This window comes from Trachinotus anak, unplaced genomic scaffold (assembly GCF_046630095.1).
Source record: "Trachinotus anak isolate AG129_WGS33_773 ecotype Australia unplaced genomic scaffold, CSIRO_AGI_Tana_v1 ptg000019l, whole genome shotgun sequence".
In the NCBI taxonomy this organism is placed as follows: Eukaryota; Metazoa; Chordata; class Actinopteri; order Carangiformes; family Carangidae; genus Trachinotus; species Trachinotus anak.
Genome location: NW_027273870.1, coordinates 28,988,120 through 29,014,251, shown reverse-complemented (window position 1 = coordinate 29,014,251; position 26,132 = coordinate 28,988,120). Strand labels below are relative to the sequence as shown.

Below are 26,132 nucleotides of genomic sequence, written 5' to 3'. Positions count from 1 at the left end.
AAAGAGACTCTTAAAAGTCAAAGTTGATAAAATAACCAAGTTGCTGTGTCGGTGCGGCACTTGAACGTCACACAGGCCCACTCAGAGTTTGGGAGGGTATTATGTTTAAAACACTTTATTCCACCCTTCCCTGTGAAAGATTATACTAGTTATCCCATCAAAGTTGAGTAAAAACGCCATTCTTGTGTCTTTAAGCTCTTGCATAGGAGGTCAATAAGACTCTGCCTCTGCTTACAAGGCCGGGCCGGGTGTAATCTCGCCAAAGTTACATTAATTAAATGGTAAGCTCCTTTAGCAATACGTTCCTAAAAGAACTTGGCTGATAATATACTTAAAGCGTTTGCGGGCTGTTTGTTTCAAAGCCAGCAGACGTTTCGCCATGCGGCTCACGTACGGCGGCTTAAAACCTTCAGCTGGAGCCACAATGAGCGAGCGGTGGCTGGCAGCAGCAGTGAAACTCAACTTATCAAAGGAAAACATATTTGTCTCAGTGTGGTTGATTTACACATTAAGACTCATGGTTTGGTCCTGGAAATGTGGAAAACTTTGGGTTTTCAGAGCTGGTGGACTGAGGATTTAGATCTGGATGTTTTTAAAATACATGGTCGGGTCAGAGGGGAAATGCAATAATACAATTTTAATGTGGCACGTGAGGATTCTCTTAAAGAACAAATGACTGATGTAACTGGTCCTTCACAACAAAGACCGGTCAACTTAAAGGTCCCATATTTACACTTTTACACTGTGTTGATCTCCATCAGAAGACATATCTGTGGTTTTAAGAACCAAAAACCATCTCAGTGTAGTTTTACATCTCGTCTCTCAGGCTTCTCTCTGGAGCTCTAGTGACAACAGGTCAGTCAGCCAATCAGAAGAGAGGATCTGAGCCTCTCTTCAGTGACTGCTTTGTTGTGACATCACAAAGTTCCAGAAGTCCTGACGGCTGGTTTTAAGGCTCAGTGTCTGAATACAGGCTGTGTGCATTTCTCTGTGGACTGAGGCTTTGATACTTTCACAGTATTAATATAGAACCTAGACCTGCTTTATAGTCACAAACACATGGACATCTACCTTTAGACTGGATGGAGCTTTAAGTGTGGGTGTGATCACAAATTAAGTGAATCCTCTGTTAAATAAGGCACCGTTCATTCACTGCACTGAAAATTTGCTTTTTACACTATCAGTTGCTTTTGGCTTCTATTTTATTAAATTCTTTAAAATGTTTATTTTCAATTTTCCTTTTGTTTCTTTTACATTTTGTCTTAATATTCAAACACTTTAAACTGATGGAGCACAGCGTCTTTTTGTGTGGATGTTCATCACATTCAGATGCTGCCTCAGTAAATTAAACAAACTTTGTAAATATTATTTCTTTGCCTTAATCAGTAGAAAATTTCATTTATTGATAACTTCACAGTGAAATGCTGAGATTTTTAAACCTCGTGTTTTAGACACAATTCAGCAGCTTCATTTTGCTGCTATTCAACTGGCATCTCATTGGGGGTTTTGCAGTAATTAACAGAATTTGATTGGGGAGTTTGCTCATCATCAACTGGCAAATTTAACTATTACCCATTACTAATTAATACAAGTGAGAAACTGCTGAAACAATACCCTTTAAATACTGGAAGTCTGCTTAATTATGCAAAGTGGGAGCGATTAATCCTTCAGACCTACATGAAAATCCTGCAGTTTGCTCTTTCTCGTGAAGAATGTAAGAAATACTTAAAGTCCACAGAGACACTGAACATCCAGCGAGGGAGGAACAACTTTGTTTTTCTGCAGGAGAAGAAGTTTGTGGCACCGGCCCCCTGCCTGCAGCCCCGTCCCCCCCGCCGTCGATCAAATATCAGCCCTCACAAATCAATTTTACACATGATCGCAACCCTGCGCCCTCCCGCCCTCCGGCCCCTCCCCTCCAATTAAGCGCCCACATTAGCATATATATGATATCAGTGGTAAACATCACTCGGCTGGTAATTCACAAACGCTCCTGGATAATAGGAGGGTTGAACACCTATTAACCCCGGGCCGGCAGCACAGAGGCAGGCTGGGAAATTCCCCCAACCTTCTCCCCGAGGAGCTCCGACATGAGAGGAGGGAGGAGGAGACAAGGAAAGGCTTTGATGATCACGGAGGGACTGATGGTGGAGGAAGCGCGGTGATGTCACCCTCTGTGTGTGTGTGTGTGTGTGTGTGTGTGTGTGTGTGTGGTTGCCATCTTGGAGCCAAAAAAAATGCAAAGTGAGAGCAAAAGAGCAAAACAAGAAGGAGCCAACTGTGATAGGCTGACACAGCTGTCAATCAAGTAATCCACAAATCATGGGCCCCGTTCACAACATCCACTCACTCACTATCGTGAATCATTACAGAGCCCATCGAATTTGAAAATGTAAATTTATTATCCACCATGTTGTGTACAGAAGATTTACGCTACATCGATCAAGCTAGACCATCATGCATTGCAGCCTGTCTTGTGAAAGTGCTGCAGAAGAAGAAGTCACTTTGCTAACAGGCTAGCTGCTAACATTAGCTGCTAGAGCATGATACTCCTCAGACATCTTGATTTTAACAATTATTACTGTCAGGACTTAATTTTTAAAACAACAGGAAGTGAGTAAAAAGTGCTCTGTAGACACAAATTAAAACAAACATTATACATGAAAGACTGAATAAAAATTGCATTTCTTTTATGATGCATGTATTTTAATGTATTTTCCCTCATATGTGATGCAGATGTTGAGATGATAATTATGAATATCCGGTGCGTCGTTACGTAGCAGTTAGCATCCAAGTAGTGTCTCACATTTATCAACTGCTACACACACACACACACACACACACATACTGCTACTGTTGGGAAACATAAGAGAAAATTTAAGGAGGAAGTCTTTTCACCACATGTCACTGCACGTTCAGTCATTAAGGGATTTTAAGGTATTTTAAGTAGTAACTTGAGGGAATTATTCATGTTTCCCCTCTTTACACTGACTTCTATTGCACATAATGGAAAGTAAATGTGCTCAACAATCAATACATTCATTAACCAGGCTGCAACATTTACTTTCTGATCTGCACCTGATCGATTCAGCACTTTTCTATTTCAGGAGAGAACAACTTCAGATCGAGGTTTTTGTGACTAAACCATCTTTACATCTTGTTTACCTGCTGCTCTGAGACCAGCAGCTGCTTTTATTTTTTCCAGTGGTCTGTCACTGATGCTATCAAGCTGCTAATTAGCAACGCGGCTGTGAGTTGTCTCTTCACGCACCGACCTGTCACCTCTGTCACCTCCCTCCAGTCGGAGACTGTGACTGTAACGTGGTGAACGCTGGTCGTTAACTTCCCATCAGTCTCTATTATCTCTCCTGTGTTTTCAGGCTGACTCCTCACAGCTGATTGTCACTGTTAAAAAACAACTTCAGAGGTGAAACGAGGGTGAAGAAAGGATGACACTTGAGTAGAATGACTTCAGGTCACACGACTCATTTATAGACTGGATGTTAAGTGTTTGAGCAGCTGCAAGATCACTTCAGTCCATTATCTGATGTCAGGAGTCTGTCAGTCTGTGAAAACTAGAATCACCTCCTCCTGATGTTTCCTCCTCCAATCAGTCAAGTTACGGGAAATATGGGCACAATCTCCCCTTCATTATGATGTCACAGTGAAGTTGACCTTTGACCTTTTGGATATAAAATGTCATCACTTCATTTTATCCTTACAGAAATTTAAGTTAAATTGTCATAAATTAGTGTATGAATTTGTGAATTATGGTCAAAACTACGTTTTGTAAGGTCACAGTGACCTTTGACCTTTGACCACCAAAATCTGATCAGTTCAACTTTGAGTCCAAATTTGTGTTTGTGCCAAAACTAAACAAATGAATGTAACTTTTGTTACGTGTCCACGCTACACCAGAGTTTTTAATCCTCTAAAACTGAGACTTTTGGACCCGTTTTATTTTGAAAACTCTGGCATTTCAGTTTGAATGGGAACAGGAAACAGAGACCTTTGGAAACAATGACGCAGACACTCATGCCGAGTCTCATCAGTCTCACAGTCTCCTTCCCTGATTTGTCACATGATGCTTTTGTGGATTTCCAGTCTATGTCTTCCGGCGTCGTGTCTGCCCTAAACAACTTTTCACCATTGCTGTTCCTTGTTGGTAGCATTTTCTACAACTAAGCAACCAACTGCAAAGTAGACTTCCTGTTCCTCTGGATGGAGATCGTTTTCGTATTAGTGTGGACGTGGCCTCAAATGGTCAACACATTCATCTGTTTGTTTCGTCTCAGTTAACTTTGAACATAAAGTGTCACCAGCACAAAACACTCAGTTTTCATAATGTTCATTTGTGGAGGATGTGGTGTGAATGAATGATTAGCAGCACAGTTAGAATCTGATGGAGGGTTGTACCATTAAAAAACAAAACTCTGATCCACTTCACTACTTTGGATTCATGACAGCATCCACTCAGGATGCCACACTTGAAATTGAAAAACAAAGCTGGTGAATATAATCCAGGCAGCAATTACACTTTCTAGTATATCTGGCAAAGCAAATTAGTGCAATATGAAAATATTCCCTGAGAGACATGGGCGACATGTGACATATCAGTATTGTTGGAGTATCTGCAGCCATGTTTTCCACTGGTCCCCAGGACTGACTCATAATCATCACTTCTAAATCCTTATGCTGTCACCTGTGTTCATGCTGATGTCATGGAAAAGGCTGTGACTCTGTTATCGTCCTGCAGAAACCTGTGTGAGCTGTGTGCTCATATAAAACCCTTCTGCTCCCTGCCGGCTTCTCGTCCCTGTGCTCACTTCACACTCACACAGTCAAACCAGCGCCGGGCTCCGGGGACTTTAGACAAACAGCTTTTGTTTGAGTGGCCTCTGACACCGGAGTGTTTTTATGCGATGGTTTTATCTTATGTTGCGATGAGCGACAGCCACTGAAGGTGTGGTATATTATGGTTTTGGATTAAAGATTAAAGGCCGGTAAAGCCTATGAACAGGCCTAATCCTGCTCTTCAGTGCAGCTCAGCAGCAGGCTCCAGAGGCGCTGATCCATGATCAGCTCACTCTTTAACCTTCATCATCAGGGGCTGAAAACAAAACCTGTTATAGAACAGAGACTTTTCACAATAAAGACAGAGGAATCCATTAAATATATCCAGTTTTAATCATAAACATCAGCTTCATTTAGTTCTGATCTTACATTTGAAAAACTCTTATGTATGTGTTTTATTTGATTTCTATAAAAGCTACTGATCAACTAAACTCATCTATGAATCTTTTTTTGATTTCCTGCTTAAGATGTCAACATCAAGAATAAAAATATTCTTTTTTCCTGCTGAATTCCCAGAATCCACTGCAGAGCTGCTGCTGTGGGGCCTCAGAGCTCTCAAGGGTGGATCCAAAAGCAATTTAGCCCTATCTTTATTCTGCTTAACAATACCAGCAGAGAAAACTAATTAGGTACATTTCTCCCATTTCCATGTTAATGTTTTGTTTGTTGCCATTGTTTGAGGAGACAATGGGCAGAGATGCAAATGAAGGAGTCCCTATAACAGTGTCCTAATGGGAGCCCATTCACAACCATTAGCCCAGAAGCCGTGTTGAACCCCCCCCCCCCCACCTCCCTCCTCCCTGTCCCTCAGGGATGGAGGTGCTCTCAGGTCAGGCTGAGGGTTTGGAGAAAAGGCAGTTTGACTCAGAGAGAGAGTAAAAACTCAGGGATGAATGAGAGAAGATTTAGCTTCTGGTTAGGACTGAGTTTGTGTGTGTGTGTGTGTGTGTGTGTGTGTGTGTGTGTGTGTGTGTGTGTGTGTGTGTGTGTGTTTATTAAGATGGATTTGAATTTGGAGGTTAAAGGTTACAGATTATGATTCACCCTGGTCATATAGTGCATGTGGTTTAATTGGAAGGACTTGTTTGCACTGCAACATTAGACAGGTGTATCATACGTGATCAGGCCATATTGAGTTTGAACTTCACTCCCCACAGAAACTCTGTGTGGTAAAGTCTGAACAGGAGACTGCTGTTGGTCAGTGGCTGCAGTGAGGAAGATCTGAAGTGGAGCTGCTGTGTTATAATCTTTATTAGCAGGTATAAGCAGGTTTTTAAATGTGCCCAGGTGTGTCTCGTGCTGCTGACTGGACTCCTCGTTGCCTGCAGCCGTGGAGAGAAAGCACAGCGACAGAGCCGAGCAGGATCTAAGCAGAGGGGCCGTCACAATGCTTAAACCCAGTGATTGTGTGTTTTTAAAACTTATTTCAGGGCTGCAGCTCACTTTTTCATCCCTGAGTGTTTCTGATTTCATTTGACCCAGGTGTGCTGACAAAACCAGTGGAGAAGGGGCTAATGTAAGGGAGAAGATTTCTGAGCCTCTCTGTAACGTTGTTCACAATCTCTACTGCCAGCAGTTTGCAGGCTAAAGCTACATCCACACTTATACATTTCACTTTTAAAACGCATCTTGTATCAACGTCCACACTAAAACTGCAACTTTTGGACATGCTGCTGGACCTGTTTTAGTTTGAAAGCTCCAGACAGAAACAAAGACTTTTAGAAACAATGGCACAGACATGTTCGCTTCTTTATTGGTTCGAGAAACGAACATGGTGACGTATCCTTCCCTTCCCTCCTATTGCGTGACCCTTTTCTGCAAGAAAACAATGACTCCCAATCTATGTTTTCCAACGCCCAGACCGCCGTATACTTGTGTTATTTTCAATTGCAGTCGTCGTCACTGGTTCAAACAAAGAAATCTCTGGTCTTACTTTTCGCCATTGCTGTTCCTCGTTCATAGTATTTTCTGTCACTAAGCAACTGCAGAGTGAACAATTTGCCTCTTGTTTACATTGGCACACGCATGCCTTGTGTACATGAATGGTCATGATATGTATTTTTAGGCATGTTAGTGTGGAACGAGATTATTTCTGATACGCAGCTAAAACGCTTGTCTGGACAGAGATCGTTTCAGTGTGGACAAAACCTAAAACCCAAGCCAAGCTGATCAATCACAAACCTGGGTGTAATTTCATGTCGTGGTTAACATTTAGGGTAGGACCTCAAAGATTAATGTATATCAGTACATTAATACAGTACAGTACCTGTGAAGTGACAGCAAAGTGACAGAAATAAGCTTATATGTCTTTGTGTTTTTTTTACTTCTGCCTTTTTACCGTGACGACCTATTCAACACGTGGACATTTTGACCTGTTCTAACTTCATCAGAGGGGCTGAGACTTTGTTCAGGAATAAAGCTGGCAATATTCTATATTTTACTTATAGTATATATAGATATAGTATAGGTACCAAACTATGTCTCTTTCCACATAAGTACAACAAAGGTGAATAAATTTCATTCATAACGAACGCAGACAGAATAAGTCTGGGAAAATTAGGTTAATTAGAACTTGGGTTTAATATTTGATAACATTGTGTGTGTGTGTAAAACTGTTGAGATCTCTGAACCTGGTCCAGAAAGATTTGAAGCCATCACTGAAGAGCAAAAAAATCCTGGTTTTCCACAGTAAATGCTGTTCTGTCTGTGCTGAGGTCAAACTATTGTCATCTTCAAACACACATCTGCTTTTAGGCAAAACATGAAGAGAGGAGCTTCTATCCTGCAACAAATCCACCTCCTGAGAGTGAACGTTTTTTTACGTTTCCATCACTACCTCGTTGTTTAAAGGTAAAGTCATGTGTACATACTGTCAACAAACAACAGGTCACCAACAGGCCTGGGTTTGTATTTACAGAGGCTGTTTGCTCTTGTCATGAGGATGAGGTTAAAGCTGCAGGCCACCAGCAGTTTCACACGGGATCAACCATGAGCTCAGTCACTGATGAAGACCATGTAATGTTGCTGAAAGCTGCAGCAAAGGCAACAATCGAGAATTTCAGTTTCATTCTTGACCTAAGAAACACTTTCAGTTGGCAAAATAACCTCACCTGAAGGCTCTTTAAAAAAAAAAGTATATACCAACAAGTGAGCAAAGCTCTGGAACACGTGCCACTAAATGGACCGCTGAGCACCGTCTCTGATCGTAATGTTCACTTTTTTGTCTTTTTGTTTTTTTTTCATATTGTGTCACCTTCATTACAGGAAATAAACTGATTTGTTTTACATCTAAAGAGCTTCTTGCATTGTTTTTGTCTGTTATATGACACAGGGCTGCTGGTGTTGGCTACACACACCTGACACCATCTGTTAAAAAGCCTCAATTCAAGAGAGCGAACCCTTTCACAAATTGCTATCAGCACAAGGTCTCAGAAAAGCGTCGCTTTTAGTGTTATTTTCCGTCCTGTCTGAAAGTTGTGAGGCAGCGTTTCACTTCGCTCACACTGTCCAAAAAGCTCCTTCTTTTGGAGTCTTTATTGCTCTTTAGCCTGTAAAGTGTCGAGGTGTCAGCCATGTTAAAAAAGGCTGAAGCTGCAGAGCTAATAAGGTGCTAATCCTGAGCTGCTGCTGCACACACACACACACACACACACACACACACGAACACACAGGGCGAGCTACAGAGAGAGACACATACACATGGCTTATCGCTGCTCTCCAGACAGCCGCCCCAGATCAGTCAACGATCGATGCATCTGATAAGGAATTAAGACAGAAACTAAACTGTACGCGCTATCGGGGAACTTGGTACATGGCCTAATTATGATGCGGAGTGTGTGTGAGAGGATGATACGGCAGGACTGGAGTGGTGCGAGGCTGCAGGAGGGCCGGGCGAGAGAGAGGGAGAGAATAGGGTGGGGGGGCTTCCTGTCAAGACTGAGTTTGCATGATGGTGGCCCCAGATGGCAGCGAGAGGAACTGGTTTGAAAAGTATGAACTACAATACCCAGAAGCAGTCAACGGTGATGTGGATACACTGCACACACCAACATGCTCATGTGTTCAATACCAAAGGAAAACCAAGAGACAAGGGACAGAGAGACGTGGTGTTGGAGAGTCCAGGTTCCTGAGCTTTTTAAAGCACAGAAGAAATTTTGGATTTTACTTACTTTAAATACAAGAACATTCATCTTCCCCAGAGGATGAATCCTCCTGACCCTTGGTGATCCCGTTTTTTCCACGAGGTCAAAGTTTTCACTTATCTTGTGAAATATCTCACCACTTTTTGGATGATTTGTCATGAAATTAGCTTCAGATGTTCACGTTTCCCTCAGGATAAATTGTAATAACTTTTTAAATAATAATAAATTATAGATTTTTATCTAGCTAACAATTTGATCTATGACCAAACGCCTGGAAAACGAATGACACGACTATAAGCGTTAGCTTTACTTTGCTTTGTTGTGCTAATTACGTGGTGTTAGCCTGCTGATTTGCTAAACTTCAATAGTGATCACAGTAATATTAACTGTGTCCCAATTCAAGGGCCGCAACTTTTGACGACACAGTCTACGAAGGCGTGTCCAAACGAAAATGAGACGGTCTGGCCTACAGCCTTACTGTTGCGTCAATCTTGACGATACATAACTTTCTACTTTCTAACTTTAGCCTAAAGTTACAGTGTAGCTAACTAATGGTAGCTAGTTTCTAACTTAAGCGTCAGTTACAGTTTAGCTAACCAATGTTTTCTAAAACTAGCTAGCTGATATGTGCCTTTCCAGAGAGGTTTATTATTTCATTTGGTCTGGTGGTTTTGTTTGTCTTTTACCTTAAATAAATATATTTGTTTTTACTCAGAAATTCAGGAGTTTTACCTGGTTTGATATTGAACAATATTAAAATAGATATTTTGCTGCACTGGGTTGAGATAGTTGACCCCTGACTGTCACTGTATAATCCACACTCAGCTGGAGAGCTGCACATGTTCCTCTCTGCTACAAGTGACAATATGGGTATTTCAGATTAAAAGTCTTGAATAACATTGCCTTGAAATCCAGATTAAATTTATTTTACTGCTCATTTCAGTTCTGTAAGGTTCTGACACAAACGCAGTTTTAAAGCATGTTTTTATCTCCTTTTGGAAACGAGCTGATCCCAGGCCCCTTTTCCACCAAACAATATAATTTGTTCAAATATATGTTGTATGTTTCGTGCAGCTATCACCTGCCATGAGGAAAAGGTCAAAGTGAGAGAGCAGATTGTTCCCGTGTCCACCTCCAGCAGCTATCTCAGCGGTGCAGCGGACAGACAGGACGCTCAGCTCCGCCTGACGGTTCGATCGTCAGCTGAGGCGGAGGAGTCTGTCTGTCCGGCCCTCCGGACTCCAGCTCTGGGAGAGAAACCCCTTTGATCTGCCGTCAAACTGCTTCATGAACACCAACTGACGGGGCGGCACGAAACACCCCGATGCCCAGCCTGCATGGCCCCCAGGTCCCCAGCAGAAGTATGTGCTTTCATTTGGGGCAGATTCCACAACACGGGGGGGGGGGGGGGGGGGGGGTCTGAACCTGGAATTCCCTCAAAATAACTTTGTGCCTCTCTCTGGTTTCTTGCACTGCTCTTCTGTCCACAGTACAATTATTTGAGGGGAGGAGAAATCATCATCATCATAAACACTTCTGTATTGTCTTCGGTGTTGTCTATAACATTAATCTGTGAAAATCAAGCTGTAACTGGCCACAACTTCATTATCAAAGGTTTATACACAACATGATATTAGGAGATTTTTGTTGTATAATATACTATGATTTTTATATGAAACTATAATTGGCTTTTGTTGTTAGTGTGTCTGTGTCAAGATTCTGTTGAGGGTGAACCAAAGTTAGTTCATTTATTATAGCATTTACCGCTCTGCTTGAATCTCAGATGCTCTACCATAATACTACTAATAATAATAGTTATAACCAGGATGCTAATTGTGATGTAAACATGTGTTATTATTCATCTAAATGCATTATTAGCAAAAAATATATACTTTTTTTTCCCTAGATACGTTGAAACACCAGCAGTCTCGACCTGGTAAACTGCTGCAGTTTGCAAACGTAACTACAAACCAACCATTTGTGGGCAGGACTTAAATTGCAGTTATTTTAGAAAGTTCATTTCATCTGACGCTTAATTTCAGTTTGTGTTACAGCTTTTGAATTTTTACCCCATTTCAAATGAGGCCAAGTGCAAAGTAGAAAGTCAAGAGGGAAGCATTATGAAGACCAAAAGAACGAGTCCATGGAGATGTTTGTTTGAGTCTTCATGTCCAGTACGTGAACTTAGAGGGTTGTGTATGAAGACTGAAATGTAAAAAGTGTATTTCATCATTCACAGGGGGGGTTAGGAACATATTGATCACACAGAGAGCAGCAGAGGACAGATTTGAGAAGGTTTATGGGACATTTTGAAACTTTTTTCAGGTGGAACCAATGAAATCAAGAGTACAAAGCTTTTATCAAACACTCTAAGCCTGCAGGGTTCGAGGGTTTGATACTCAATAGATTTGAGGTGGAGTATCACTTTAAGGGCAGAAATTGCTTCAGTGCTTTTGAAGAGTGCAGGAGGATAATAGGGTCCTGGGTGTGTTTGTTTGTGCCCTCGACCCGATCGGCATGTGATGAGCGGGGAGGTCTGCAGTCCTAATTGGCCTCTTTAAATGGAAAAATGTCCAGCGAGCATAACGCATCGATGAGCTGGTAGCACCCCTCCCTGCTCTTTTTATCATCATTTTATGGAAACAAACCACTCCAATTAGCGGCAGGGCAGCCATGGAAATAATAATGACCATAAATTGGATGGTCACTGGATGGATTTAAAAAGTTAAAGTCAAAGTATGTGATGTACTTAAAAAGTAATTTACATCTCAGGAGTTACGCACTTTGTTGCTGTGCTGTTTCTGTCAGCAGCTCCTCATAAACCAGAATTATATTCAGATTTAAATGTAGTATATTAAAGTATGAGTTTGTACAACATGGATGGAAACACACAGTCACTGAGTAAACACTTAAAGCAGGATGAGGCATCTAAGAAATCATATATATATCAATCATATATTTACTACATGAATATCTGTAATCATACATTAAAATGAATCCTTTAACAGCCTGCACACCCACACAGGTGTTCTCACCTGTTCTGGCTGATTAGACCAGAGGTGAGAGGTGTGCTGGAAATATGTGAAGTCACCAAAGTTCATGCACTGCTAAAAATCATGAAGGTAAAGGTTTTCCCAGCCTCACACAGGTGCTGCAACTCTAACAGGTAGGTAAAGGGTCAGTGTCAATCAGTCAAAGTCTTCACACCTGTAGCCCAGAGCCGAGGTCTGATCAGTGAAACGAGTGGAAACCCCTGTGAAGGTGTGAGAGGCAGCGGACTCACCGCACAGCCTGTGTCTGAAACCACTCACCGCACCATTTATATAGTCCACCACAGAGTGACTTCACCATTTTGTAGTGCTGTTTGAATGTATAGTGAGAATTAATATACCCAGTAGTATCCCACAATGCATCATGAAAAGTAGCCTACAACCAAAGGTTAGTGCCCTCCATTTGATTTAAATGTCTGCTTTATGATTGTTTAAAATGATGCACTTTACAAAAGATGCACAGAAGAAACAGCTCTCCCCACTCACAGGGTTGCTAATGGTCAGTTAGCAAAGACTTTGCTAAATTAGCATCTCAAGCTATACAATGTGAAATGTTGTTTTCATGCAAAAAGGAAAAGAAAAAGAAAGCGTCCACACCAGGTGTTTCAGCTCATTCCCTCTGTCCAATATTAAAACACCACCACAGGTAATTCTCCTCCTGCAGGACAACAGACGAGCACTTCCTGTTGTCCACCAGCTAATCTGCAGGTTTTCATTTTTTTATCCTGGTAGTTTTAGAAAAGAAAAACTTGAACAATATGTGTGAGAAATCACTCTTATGTAGTGCACCAAATTAATTTACAGCATATTTATAAGACAAGTAATAATCCCACACCAGAAAAGTGGCCTGTGGTTTTAAAAGCAGAGTGGAGCAGCAGCTCGCAGGCTGCAGGTGTCTGTTTTGAAGCTGCTCGTCCACAAAGACAAAAATGTGGCTCTTTAAAGAAGCAGACCAAAGGGGAGTCGCTGGCACTTCAAAGGAGTTTCTGAGCCGTTTGCCTCCCTCCGACAGCGAGGTCACTGTCAACTCTGACGAGTCACCGCTCTGCCATTAAGTTTGGGGGAGGAGAGTATTTTTCTCTCTGCTGGTCTGTGGGAGTGTTTGGAGCTGGAGGTGGTGGAGGTGGAGGGGCGCTGTGGCTGTTGTCGGTGAAAATCAAACAGAGCCCAATTAAACTGATTCTAACATGCCAGTGATCACGAGGAGGAGGCTCACCTGGACCCTCCTCTCCTCCAGGACAGGCCTGCGCCTCAGTGCCTCGGGGATGTGCTAACAACCTGTTGAGGACCTGCAGTGAATTCCCGTTTCTCATTGTGGCTGCTCACAATTCAAACTCATTTCACTGTTTACAACAACAAAGTGAGACGTGTGACTGTTGTCTTGTATATTATGCCTTTACCCAGAGATATCCACAGTAATTAAATGTACATGTGAGGTTTTCTTTTCTTCCTTCCTTCCTCAATTATAAAACATAATTTAACAAAATATTGAATCTGAATCTGTTTCCAGTTTCTCCATTGCTGCTTTTCTCTCTTTTACAACATTATTGTTGCTAAACAAAACAAGACATCTAACATTGCCTTGGGCTTCGGGAATTTTTATTGTACTGACCAAATAATTAAAGGTCCCATATTTCACACTTTTTGTGTGTTCCATTTGAAATGTTGATCTCCATCAGAAGACATATCTGTGGTTTTAAGAACCAAAAACCATCTCAGTGTAGTTTTACATCTCCTCTCTCAGGCTTCTCTCTGGAGCTCTAGTCAGGTCCGTCAGCCAATCAGAGGAGAGGATCTGAGCCTCTCTTCTGATTGGCTGAAAGTTTTCTGAATGATCCAATAAAAATATAGCAGATTTCAGGTAAACACTCACCAAATCCTGCAAGGTTGGATGTGGGTCCAGGTGGGTGGGGCTTGAGGCATGGCCGAAGGCGATGACTGCTCTTTTGTGACATCACAAAGTTCCAGAAGTCTTGACGGCTGGTTTTAAGGCTCAGTTTCTGAATACAGGCTGTGTGCATTTCTCTGTGGACTGAGGCTTTGATACTTTCACAGTATTAATATAGAACCTAGACCTGCTTTATAATCACAAACACATGGACCTTTAATCAATTAACCAGAAATAAAAATATGATGAACCTCTACTGGTCCGTGGGAGTGTTTGGATTAGTCAGATTAATTGATCAGATTAATTGACAGTGACAACAGTCTGTTTAGTTGCAGCCCTACTTCATAGTGCTACTGGAGGTGTGAAACCTCACAGGGTTCCTTTAACACAATGTAAACATATTTTCCAAAAAAAAAAAGCTTGTTCATCTTATTCCTGCCACCCAGGAAATGATGTGTTTCATGTATCTGTATTTTTTTTTTTGCAATGTTCAAAAGAAGGTTAAAGTCAATGGGAGCTAGTGATGCAAAAAAAACTAATCAAAAAACTTATGATCCACAAACACTTCTACAGGACTCTTTGAATTATCAGACTTTGAGACATCAGATTCAGAACAGATTAAAAAGTTAAAGTTTCTTATCATCATTAGCTACTGTTGCACAACAGACCAAGAAAACTGAAAGTGCTTCAGTAGAAAATCAAAAGCAACAAGACAAAGCAGGAAAAAAACTTTATTTTCTTATATCGACCACATTATGAGGATCAGAGCTCTGACAGTAAATGTAGGAGTTGATGATAAAACTTTGAACCAAACGTCTCTGAAGCTCCTCTGTTCCATCAAACAGAAACACAAATGAGAGTCATCTTTTCCTCTGAACGCCAGTCCCCTAATTACCAATTTTCTCAGAGCAGGGGGCCTTGACATCACAGAGGAGTCTATCTCTGGTGTCGGTATAGATTATGGAGCCCACCTACAGGGAGTGGCCGCCAAACAGTACAAAACAATTAACGCTACTGCGCCGCTATCAAAGGCTCGCAGGGAAACAGTGAGCCACGCATGGCTGGAGCCAGGGCTCGATGGAGAGAGAAATGAGTGTAGTCACATCAAAAAGCAGCGGAGCAGGAGTCTGATTTAGTATAAAAGGCTGCAATTAGCACAGCACATTAGGAGCACATCGCAGGGCAACTCGCTCACTGCACCTGTTTGGAACACACAAGGCCCGGCCTTGGTCATTTACCAAAACACAATGTGAACGTCGTCAACTGGTGTCCAGTGTTCAAGCTTCAGGTTTCCTCAGAAATAATTTCAATGCAGCTCAGGTTAATGCAGCAGAAGTCAATAAAACCACAAACTATCCACACATAGTATTTCTACGTCCGTGAAAAAACAACCTGTTAAAAAAGAAAAAATCCCTAAACTGACTGAATCAATATCTAATCAAGTGGCTGATTAGTTGATTATTTGCAGTGCGCTCTCTCTAAAACATGGATGACTGACTTCATGATGGTTCAGGAGGAGCAACAACAGCAGAAACTGCAATTTGTCTATTGCTTCATCCACAAAACAAAGACATACTGGTATCATAGTAGAGTCAGATATTTATTTGTTAAAGCTCCACACAGTCTAAAGGTAGATGTCCATGTGTTTGTGATTATAAAGCAGGTCTAGGTTCTATATTAATACTGTGAAAGTATCAAAGCCTCAGTCCACAGAGAAATGCACACAGCCTGTATTCAGAAACTGAGCCTTAAAACCAGCTGTCAAGACTTCTGGAACTTTGTGATGTCACAACAAAGCAGTCACTGCCCTCAGCTACGCCCCAAGCCCCGCCCACCTGGACCCACCGTCCAACCTTGCAGGATTTGGTTTCTCAGAGTGTTTACCTGAAATCTGCTATACTTTTATTGGAGAGAGAGAGAGATTTCACTACCAATGTTGAAGTGCAGTGTTGGATTCTTCTTCTGAAGAAGAATCAGAAATACCTGAACTAAACGTCATGAGTTTTTCCAGTAGTTGTTCAAGTGTTTCAGTCTGGACCTTCCAGCCATCGTTGACCTCCACAGAGCCGCAGCTGAAAAAAACATGGCTTCAGGTCCCAACTCTGGCAGCACCAGTCAGGTGAAGGTCCTAAAAACGCAGGCACAGGCCAGGTCCTCGTTGTTGTTCAGCCCCCCTCTGGAGGTCTGTTCCTGCCTCACCACATATACACAGCTTGCAAATGCAGCATTCTTGTCTCCTGCCTCCTCTGTATAAAAACCATAACACATCAGAGTCCTCTGTTCCCTGAGATTAGTGGGACTCTGATGGTGTCACCAGCTCTCGCACCTTGTTGCATCACCTCTGCACCTACAGAGCAGTAAAGAACCTTCTCTCAGGGTTTGTTCCTGGTGGCTGAGAACCACAGTAACGTGTTGCCTCTGATTAGATGCTGACGTCTCATCCCCTGGGAAGCACTGACAGTTATATTCCTCACGTCCTCCGTAATAAAACAGCACAGCCCTGCAGGCATACTTAGTCTAAAGAGCAAAGCGCTGAATGGAGTAATGACTGGGGACAACACGCGGCTCATAATGAAGGGTCATTTGCTCGTTGCCGTGGATAATGTCAAGCACGTTATTAATTACATGTTGCTTTGAAGTCTTATCGAGCGCTGGATTACAGAAGGTGTCAGCCGGTCTGAGGAAGAGACGTCAGGATTCAGGAGAGTAATCTTGTTATGACAAACAAATATCTACGACATTCCTTCCTCCTCACACACACACACACACACACACACACACACACACACACACACCAGGAAGTGTTGGCTTCAGCAGAAATGATACACACACTGTGCACAACATATTACAGTTCAGGAAATGTGTTATCTTGTTCGTGGAGGCAATTTTTTGGACACATTTTTGTTGAAATATGAAATAACACAACTATATTCTAGCAGGAGGCAGACGGAGCTGCTTCTCCAACCTAAGCCGGACAAGACTGTTGATATTGGACAAATCTGCAAAACTGCAGAAAACATTTCATGGCTGTTTTTTTCTCGCTTTGCTTCTACAATATTTCTGCAGGACAACAATATGGTCGAGATTAAGAGAAGATTGTTTACAGATACAGTTGGTTACAGTTAATAAGAACTTTTTTAATTGCAGGTCTCTAATGGGACACGGTGAAGCTGTAGTTCACTCCTACAATAAACAGTGAAGGTTGGTAAAGTGATCTTTATTTTTATTTTTTATTTTGAGCTGAGACACATTGAAATACTTGTGGATTTTTGTGAGAATTGTTTCATTTTTATTATCAACCTGTCCTTATTTATATGAAAATATATTGTTTTTCTTCCCTCTGTAACTCTACTTCAGTCCTTTTGACTACCTCAAAACACTTGTTAAACCCTGTTTTTAAAGATGCTTTACCAAAAAAAATTATTGTTATTATTATTATTATTATTATTATTATTATTATTATTATTATTATATTATTATTGGGTAAATATGATGAATTTGAGGAAACTGATGAACAAATTTAATTTTTCAAGTTTACCACTGATACATGCTGGGCTGTGTCACGTTTCACAACATGGTTAGTTCATTTTATTTACTTGTGCATTTTGTTTTTGTGTGTGTTTGTGTGTTCCTCCTGTGTGGAGTCACATCTGTATCTTGGTGTGTTGTGTTTGCTCGTGTCGGTCACCATCTTCTGTCAGGTTGTGTGTCTGTTCAGTGAGGGACGGTGCAGACACACATTAAGCTGCCAGCTGACGCCCCCTGTTGGTGGTCCCGACACCTGTGCTGATGATGGACTGACACCCTGCTTTGCCCAAAGATGGTACAAAGAAGCTCTGAGTCATAAACCAGTGACACCAGCATCGAGAGGTCAAAGGTGAGACAGGGAGATGTTTTTAACAGCAACAGTGAAATGTTTATGATGCAGAGACATTTTTCTACATCGGCCGGAGCAAAAAAAAAAAGGGACGCATGAATCCACAGGGAGGGCGAGTGCAGGGCACAGAGGGCAGGCTCCCTCCTGCAGGAAAATAAAACCATGGAGCTTGTTATTTGAAGGATGATGGTAGCAATTGGTGAAATGCAGGGTTTGGACACACCGTGAGGTTTTTTTTTGTTTTGTTTTGTTTTTTGTGAAAACACCAGGAGTGTGAAAATGCAAAAAAATCTCAGTGGCCTTGGACAAAACAGAGATAAAACTTTTAGAGATACATTTTGATCTCATTAAATTAATCACATCATCATCTTTTCCTCGACCCAAGGTTTCTAAAAATATCTCATTACTCCAGCGAACCATATTTAGATGTGAAAATTAAACACATGATGTCACTTTGTGTCCTTACCTGAGCCTCCCTGCAGCTGACGGCGACGTGGCATCATGTGCTGGCGTGCAGCGGGAGATGACCTCATCATCGTAGTGTTTATGGATCACTGGGCCGCTGGCCTTGATTTCTGTTATTGAATTATGGGAAATTCATTCTTTTTATTGAAGGAGTGGCTTCCAAATCCAATAAGAGAGTCAGCAGTCCTCGGTCAGAGAGGCTTCACCATACAGAGGCAGCAGCAATGTCACTCTCCTCCAATAGGTTGGTCGTAAGCGTGAGACAGGTATGAAGCAGGTGTGGAGCTCATTTACTGAATTTTTGTGTCTTAAAATTGAGGGAAAAAAACCTCAAAGGTTAAAAGATTATAGATTTTGGCTCATTGGTCACAACACAGAGATTAATCTGAAATTAAGAGTTTTATCTGAGGTCAGTGTTTAATCTCAGACAAACCAGCAGTTTGGTTGGAGGTTGGGTCGTAGTGTCAGCCTTTATACGATAACACAGCACATCATACATACAACAGGAGCCACAGTCACAGTGAAATTACAATTAAAAATACAAGTTAGTGTTTCTTTGAAATGAACAAAATTGAGAGAAAAAAGGAAACAGACAGTTTGGTTCTCGTCATATTAATTCTTAAGATCCTATATCTGATCAAACACCTTCTCCACCTTCAAAATCAACTCCCTTTAAATATTAGCAGCATGTTCTGATGGATGCCTGGTGTTACGTTTTCCTCGTCAGATAGATTTAATGTTCATATTGAACCACCTGCACAGGCTGAGCTGCCTACGATCTCCAACCTCAACGGCAAATCAGAAAATTAAAAGTGATTCTGGCAACGCTGAGGTGCTGCAGGTGCAAAGAGATGAAAACCCAGAATCTGGTTATATAATAATACACCACTTTTAAAAATTCTGAGTGTATTCTGATCCGACACCGCTGCAGTTAAAGTTGCTATTTCAACGTTTTGCTGTTGCTACATAGCCAACATTAGCATCAACAGATGTTTACGTACTAGTCTAAAAGAAACGTTACGAGTTCAGCATCAAACCTCATCCCTTTCTCACCAGGAGCTGTCTCTGTGGGGGGGGGGGGGGGGGGGGGGGGGGGGGGGGGGGACCAAACCAGAGCTAAAAGAGAGTGAAACTTGGATTTAAATCCATCAGGTGGTGCAACTATATCAGAGCTGTGTTTGTGCCAAATTGTCTTACAGTTAGTCAGAACTCTAACAACGCAGCATTAAGATAAGGTTACGAGAACACACTTCTACTGAATAATATCAAATACATAAATAAGAGCTGAGAGGATTCAGGGCCAAAGCACAAGCAGGAGGCTTTGGGGTGAACACAGAGGCCAAAACAAAAATCCTCCAGGTGAGTATATGCAACTGGACCTGCACGACCTGCCTCATGAAATGTAAACTGATTCAGCAGGAAAAGGTTTTTCCATATCTCATTGAGCTGACGGAGGGAAGGGGAGCAGTCATTTAATTAAAATGTGATAATAGGCCGCTGGGTTCATGAGGAGGATAAAACCTCCCGGGTTAAAGGTGCAGTGTTTGTTCCTCCGGACCTCTTCGGCCCCTGGAGCAGGATTGATCTTTGGCTCGCACAGGAGAACCCGGCCTCCTCTGAGCTTAAGGGCCACACACCTGTGCATGCATCGGGGCCGGATAAGCCCAGATTAAGCTAAAGTTACCGGCTCTCTCCCTGCAATGTCATTCAAAACCTCAACGGCAACCGCGCCGCGGACAAAGCGCCTTTTGGGCTGTCCTAATAAACGCCATTAGCTTTGAGACATCAAACATGGAGGATTATGGGATTTTCTGGCCCAAAAAAAGATGGAGGGTCTGGGGGACTCCCTCACTCAGCCGTCCTTTCTCTGCAGAGATTACGCTACAATTTGTTTTCCTTTTTCCGCCATTTTGTATGTCCCTCCTCCTTTTGCAGATTCCACACAAAAAAAGTGGTACAGTAATCCCCTGCAGATGAAACTAAGAGCGCCGTAAAAAGGAAGATTACACAGGGCTTTGTAAATTGTTTCTATACACATGTGCATGGGTATTTGGGAGATCTGCAGGGACTTAACATGAGAACTGAGCGCACACACACACACACATACACACACATCATTTCTGTTTGCTATTCTTACTCCACTTCTGTTGACTGAATACAAGGAGTTGAAACTCTCAGATCCTGAAGTCAGAGGTATGAGCTCAGAAAAGAAAATGTGTGTGATGAGCGACGGTCGCTGCCTTTCTGCTTCTGAATGAGGAGAAACACTCACTGAGCTGAGGAGACCCAGTCAGCATCGATCTGATGATCTACACCTCAAATGTTCAAGTTAAAACCAGTGAAATTTAGTTACATTCAGCGATTAGTTTTTAATTTATAATACAATATTTTCTGTGGTTTACTTTCTCTACAAGAGTGAGATGAAAAGATTGAATATATTAATATATAATATTGTGGATTATTGTGTCATCATAGCTCCATCTATAGTTAAAATAAATACACCCACCAACACCTCTGAAGTTCACTTGGTAACATGTTTCTGTTGGATTCTTCTGTCCCTGAAGGCACCATCTCTGCAACAAGATATTTAACATGTTACTCAATCGAAAACCACAGATTATAACTGTTTTATATAGATTAAACACAAGATACACACCACAGTGATCTGTGACTGTTAGAGAGTCAGGCTGTGCCCCCCTGCATCCACTCTTTATGTGAAGCTAAGCTAACCAGCTCCTGGCTCCTGCTCCCGACCAAACACAGACATGAGGCTGATGTGGATCCTCTTATCTCACTGTTGAAAAGAAAGCTCATATCAAAATATAATTCCTTTAAATAAAGTTTTAGTACATTTTTGTTAACAAATTTCTAGGAAACTTGGAAACAACCATTCACATTCACAGCTATGAGGTTTTTACAGTCATCAATTAACCTGCATGTTTTTGGATTGTGGGAGGAGGCCAGAGGACCAGGAGGAAACCACTGCACCACCCAACTTAGACTTTATAGCTTTTTATGATTATTAGAAAAACATATTGCATAAATAAACCATTTAAAAGCTCTAGATTATCTAAATAATTCACTGTCAGGAAATGAAAAAAAAAAACTGAGATGCATAGTTTTCACAGGACAATAGTGACATTCACGGAAACAAGTTTTAAATATGTTGTTAAATTTCCAACCAGGTCTTCTCTCCACTACTGTGTCCTCCAGTATGGCGTCAGGTCCCGTCAGGCCCTACAGGAGCCACCCTGTAGGGCCCATATAGACACCACCTATGGTCCCGCTCTGACTCATGTGAACATACCATAATAATGACTGAGAGGCCCCTCCCCACCTGAACAGAGCCAGAAGTCAAGTCGTCCCTAACGGGAGTCAAAGGTTGGGCTGCTGCTAATCCATGTAACTTTAGGAGAATAATCCTCAGGGCTGTGGCCTGCCCGCACCACAGTTCTCTTTCCCCCTTTTGTTTTTCTGGTAAGTGATCTTGGAAACATTTTTCAGCGATGGCCCCCAGTCTGCAGAGAGAGGAGCGGGGTCCCAAACACAACTGTGGTTTTTACTAATTTGTGGGTCATGTTGTTTCTCCTCAGGCAGCTTCTAGAGCTGCAGAGCAAACACAGAGAAGTTAAAACAGCTAAAAACAGAATTATTATTATTCTGAACAGAATTGATCTGTTCATGCCACAGACTGACTGTAGGTGGGTTTACTTTTACTTCACCTGTTTTCAATTTCAACATAAAAAAAAACAAAAAAACTTTTTGCTGAGGTGAAAAAGTTGGTGCATAGAAAAAGGCAAACTGCAACAAAATACAACAGAAACCAACTTAGCAAATAAATAATGATAAAGAGACAACAGGTCGTCTGTCAGCAGGTCACTATGACCCATAGTTAGGTTCTGTTGCTAGGCGACATCTAGTGGTCGTAGTAACGATGACAGGAGCAAAGGGAAAAGTGCGGTGACGTAGTTTATAGAGCGACAAAGTCCACGTCAGGAGGAGGTTGGGGTGGATGGATGAATATGACCCAGGAGAGCGGTGTTCGATTCCCATGTGACAGGAGCAGTTTATGTTGTTTCTATTGTCCATGACCGTTCACTGTTATCATTGTAACCATGACAACAGAGATGGTCTAATGTTGAGGAGGAACTTATTTTAACTTTAATTCCATCTTTTCCTGAACCTAACCAAGACATGAAGCATTATTATAGTAACCATGGCGACGAAGGCAGGCAGCTCTTGGTGAGCACATGAATGTCAGAAACAAGTGTTTTCTGTGGTTTTTGATTTTCTAACCAGCTAAAATACTTTTATATTGAAAGAATTGTCCTTTTAAAGAAGCTATTTGTGAGTTTTGCTACATAGCTAACGTTAGCATTAACAGCTGTTTACTTACCAGAGCTTCAGCCATCGTTGCATTTATATTAGAAGAGTTTTCGTTAGCGTACGCCTTCTGAACACCACTACGCCTTCAGGGCAGACCGGATGCTGGTGGCGAAAGTGGCGAGACACTCTGACCAGTTGGTGCTAGCTGGTTAGCATGCTAACTTCAGTGGAAAAAAAGAAGTGAAAGAAATATAAGCAAAACCAAAGCGTTGCCTTCGACGTCTGGAGACAGCTGCTGGTCAGTAAAGGGTGATGAACTCACAGCATTTCCCTTTGGGCTGGTAAGAAAACAGCTGCTGATGCTAATGTTAACTCTATGTAGCAATAGCAACACTTACAAACAGCTCCTTTAGTTTAATCTCAGCCTTTTAAGAGAGAAGGTGTATCAGCTCCAGATGATCCTGACAGGTACCGTACAGGTAATAATGACAAAATGAGATCCCATTAATCCTGACAGCCGCCATCACGCTGTGCTGAACAAGTACAGAAAGGCAGCTAATGTAAAGTGTTCTAATCCCGGGAGTGTGATGGACAGGTCTTTTACTTACACAGATGGATTCTGTGTTTGTACATCTTGTAACATATGGATTAGAAAACGCACAACACAGATCAGATAAGGATATTAACCAGAGACATCAGCCCCAGTGAAAGACTGACAGCACCTGAGCTGCTTTCCTCAGAGCGGGATTAGAACACGCCTCATATTTAAATCTGCATAAAACACCAGCTTCTGTTTCCTCTGTTGTTTTCCTGCAAACACATCACATGCTCAAATACACACAGCGCGGCCTTCGGGCGGCTGAGACATCGACACTCAAGCCACGTTCCAAAGGAGGATTCACCCGCTTCTCCCCTCGGCCGACATTGCGAAGGTCTCTTCTGCGTTAATCCTCTTTGACTTTATTCATGCAAAGGTCATCTCTGATTCTCCAAATGGAGGAGGCGATGGTTGTAGAGGGTCTCCGAGCGGGAAAACCGCGGTAGAGCCTGGAAAACACTGCGAGTGTGTGTTGTCATTTTTGGACGCATTAGTCATCGCTGCAGGGTCATTACTCACTGGTGAAGCGGCTGCTAAGCCTCAGAGCACGAGAACGAGCACCAGGCAACGCTGGGCTGTCACATGGTCAGTTTGTCAGTCCACCACTTTGATCCTGAGGGAAATGTCTCAGATGGATTTCCGTTCATGTCCCCCAGAGGACGAATCCTGATGACTTTGGTGCCCCCCTGACTCTTCCTCTCACGCAAGTTTAATGTCTCAACAGCCATGGGATGAATTGCCATGATCATTTCCTCATGTCCTCACATGAGGAAATGATGATCCCTTAACTTTTTATCCAGTGTCAATATTTTGGTTTATAACAAATTCTCTCAACAAAAAGTCAGTGGGATCTTTACATTGGTTTTTGGATTATTACAGAAAATCAGCAACAGTTTCTGATCCTGACAGGTTTTGTTCAGCGGGATCATCTTCACTAATGATTCCACTTTATGATGTTTGAAGCCTAAATACAATCAGGAGTAAAAATAAACGACACCACAGTCACATGTAAAAACCAAAACTGATCCTCACTTTGGTTTTTTACAAGATCTATGTGAACATACATTCATACACTTACTGCTCAGAGAGGAGCCTCCATTGAGCTCTGATACATGGACACAGCAACACATCAGCTGAACCCTGACTCCATGAGGCCCTGCAGCACCCAGAGGAGAGCCACGCACCAGCAGCCATGTAAAACACAGAGAACACACAGCAGTGAAGTGGGAGTCAATTTATCCAAAGTGCAGGAGAGAAAAGGTCATTTCTAAGCAGAGACAAAGTACTAATTAAGAGGAGCCAGTCCACTGCCTCCACACACAGGCAGTTAAAAAGTCTTCATCTGTCATAAAAGCCTCGGTGTCAGGATGTCAGGGAGCCGCTGGACCGGAACAACACAAAAACCAGGGAGCGGTGGACCCGAGAGCTGCCCCCCCCACCAACCCCCCCCCCACAGATACTGATGAGGCACAAGAGAGACGACACGCAGCGGAGAAATTTATTCATAAGCTGCACATTTAGATAAACTGTGTCCTTTTTACAGCTCCGGTACGGCCTTTAATGATATTAGCTCATTTTAAGCTAATTAGGCAACACTCTTCTAAAATCAAGAAAAATACTGAAACTGTGGAGCTTCAGCCAATCAGAGCTTTAGTTTCAGTCTCCTGGTCACGAAACTTTGTTTTCAGCTTTCTCCTTTTTTTAAAACTAAAAACATGTTTCCATAGCAATGAAAAAAAAGTTCAATGGAATATTTGTAATCCTCATGTGTTTGATCAGTGATGCAGAGGTTACGTAGGGTCTGAGCACAGATGTTGTGATACTCCAGTACTGATGATAACAGTGATATTTCAAAAATGAAATATTCATTTTGTGTTAATAATACACGTTTGATTATATGATAATATTACATATGACAGCAGATGTTAGGCCGTTAGGTGTAATTGACCTCCCTACACTCATATTTGAGTCTAATCCATTTGCCAAAAAAGTATGGTGGCCCTGAGAGCTCAATGCACATTAGTGCAACACACACAAACATGCACGTGTTCCCAGACCAGTTACCGAAACAGAGACCTGAGAAACTCACACGTTTAGGGGCGTGACTCTCTGCTCAGGACGCCGTGACTCCATCATATCTTCACAGATTTCATGTGTTAGGTTGAAGGAAAAAGATGAAAGCAGAAGTACCGGCGGGAGAATCTGGAACCTAAGTGCTGCCTGTTTGGACTCGTTTACATCAGTGCAGACGTGGTCTCCACTCTCACCTGTAAAGTGAGGGCAGTGATGAAGGTGTTGTTGGATACTGTGGCACTGCTGCTGCTTCCCCTGATCCCTCTCTCTCAGGCTCATACAGTGATGTCCGATGGTGTCATTTAGTCAGAGAACTGGTTCCCATTTCCAACAAAACTCATCTGCTTCCCTTTGATGCCAGACATCCAGAGCTGGCAGTCGGTGTAATTTGCCCTCGCCAGGGTCTTTTCACCAACACGCAGCAGTCCCTGTTTGCCTCTTTTATTTGCTTTCATTGTTGAGTATGTTGTTTTTCTCTCTCTCTCTCCTTCTCATCTCTGCAGTTTGATTGTCTTGCGGTTTAATCGCAGCTTATTCCCGGGCCTTGTTTCCTTCCTCGTGTTGTCATTTCATCCTCCTCCTCCTCCTCGTCTCTGAGGGCTTGTTTTCTGTTCGTGCCATGGCTCTTTTCATGTGTCCCTCGCCGGCAGAAATTGACGCTTAAATACACAGGAGGAGAGAACAAAACAAACAGACAAACAGCAGCCGGAGAACAGATGCGGGGCGGCTGCAGATTCCTCCGTCTCTCTCTCGAACTGTGTGACATTGGGAGGAAGGGGAGAGAAAAGTGATGGTGCAACACTGTGAAACATCCTTCCCAACAAAGACACTGAATCTGAAAGGAGAGCCGAGGCCTTAG

General features: G+C 42.2%; 1 protein-coding gene and 1 long non-coding RNA gene across 2 annotated transcripts in view; both read right to left on the bottom strand.

Annotated features, from left to right (window-relative positions):
* The window catches only part of LOC139636012 (malate dehydrogenase, cytoplasmic-like), a 171,774-nt gene that overhangs the window by 73,708 nt on the left and 71,934 nt on the right, over positions 1-26,132 (bottom strand). The gene's annotated exons all lie outside the window — the stretch shown is intronic.
* On the bottom strand, positions 17,420-24,627 carry LOC139637113 (uncharacterized). The gene is made up of 5 exons (XR_011694531.1): positions 22,673-24,627; positions 20,933-21,070; positions 20,783-20,849; positions 18,278-18,386; positions 17,420-17,955 (listed from the first exon to the last, which is right to left on the bottom strand). It is a non-coding gene; the product is annotated as an uncharacterized lncRNA (long non-coding RNA).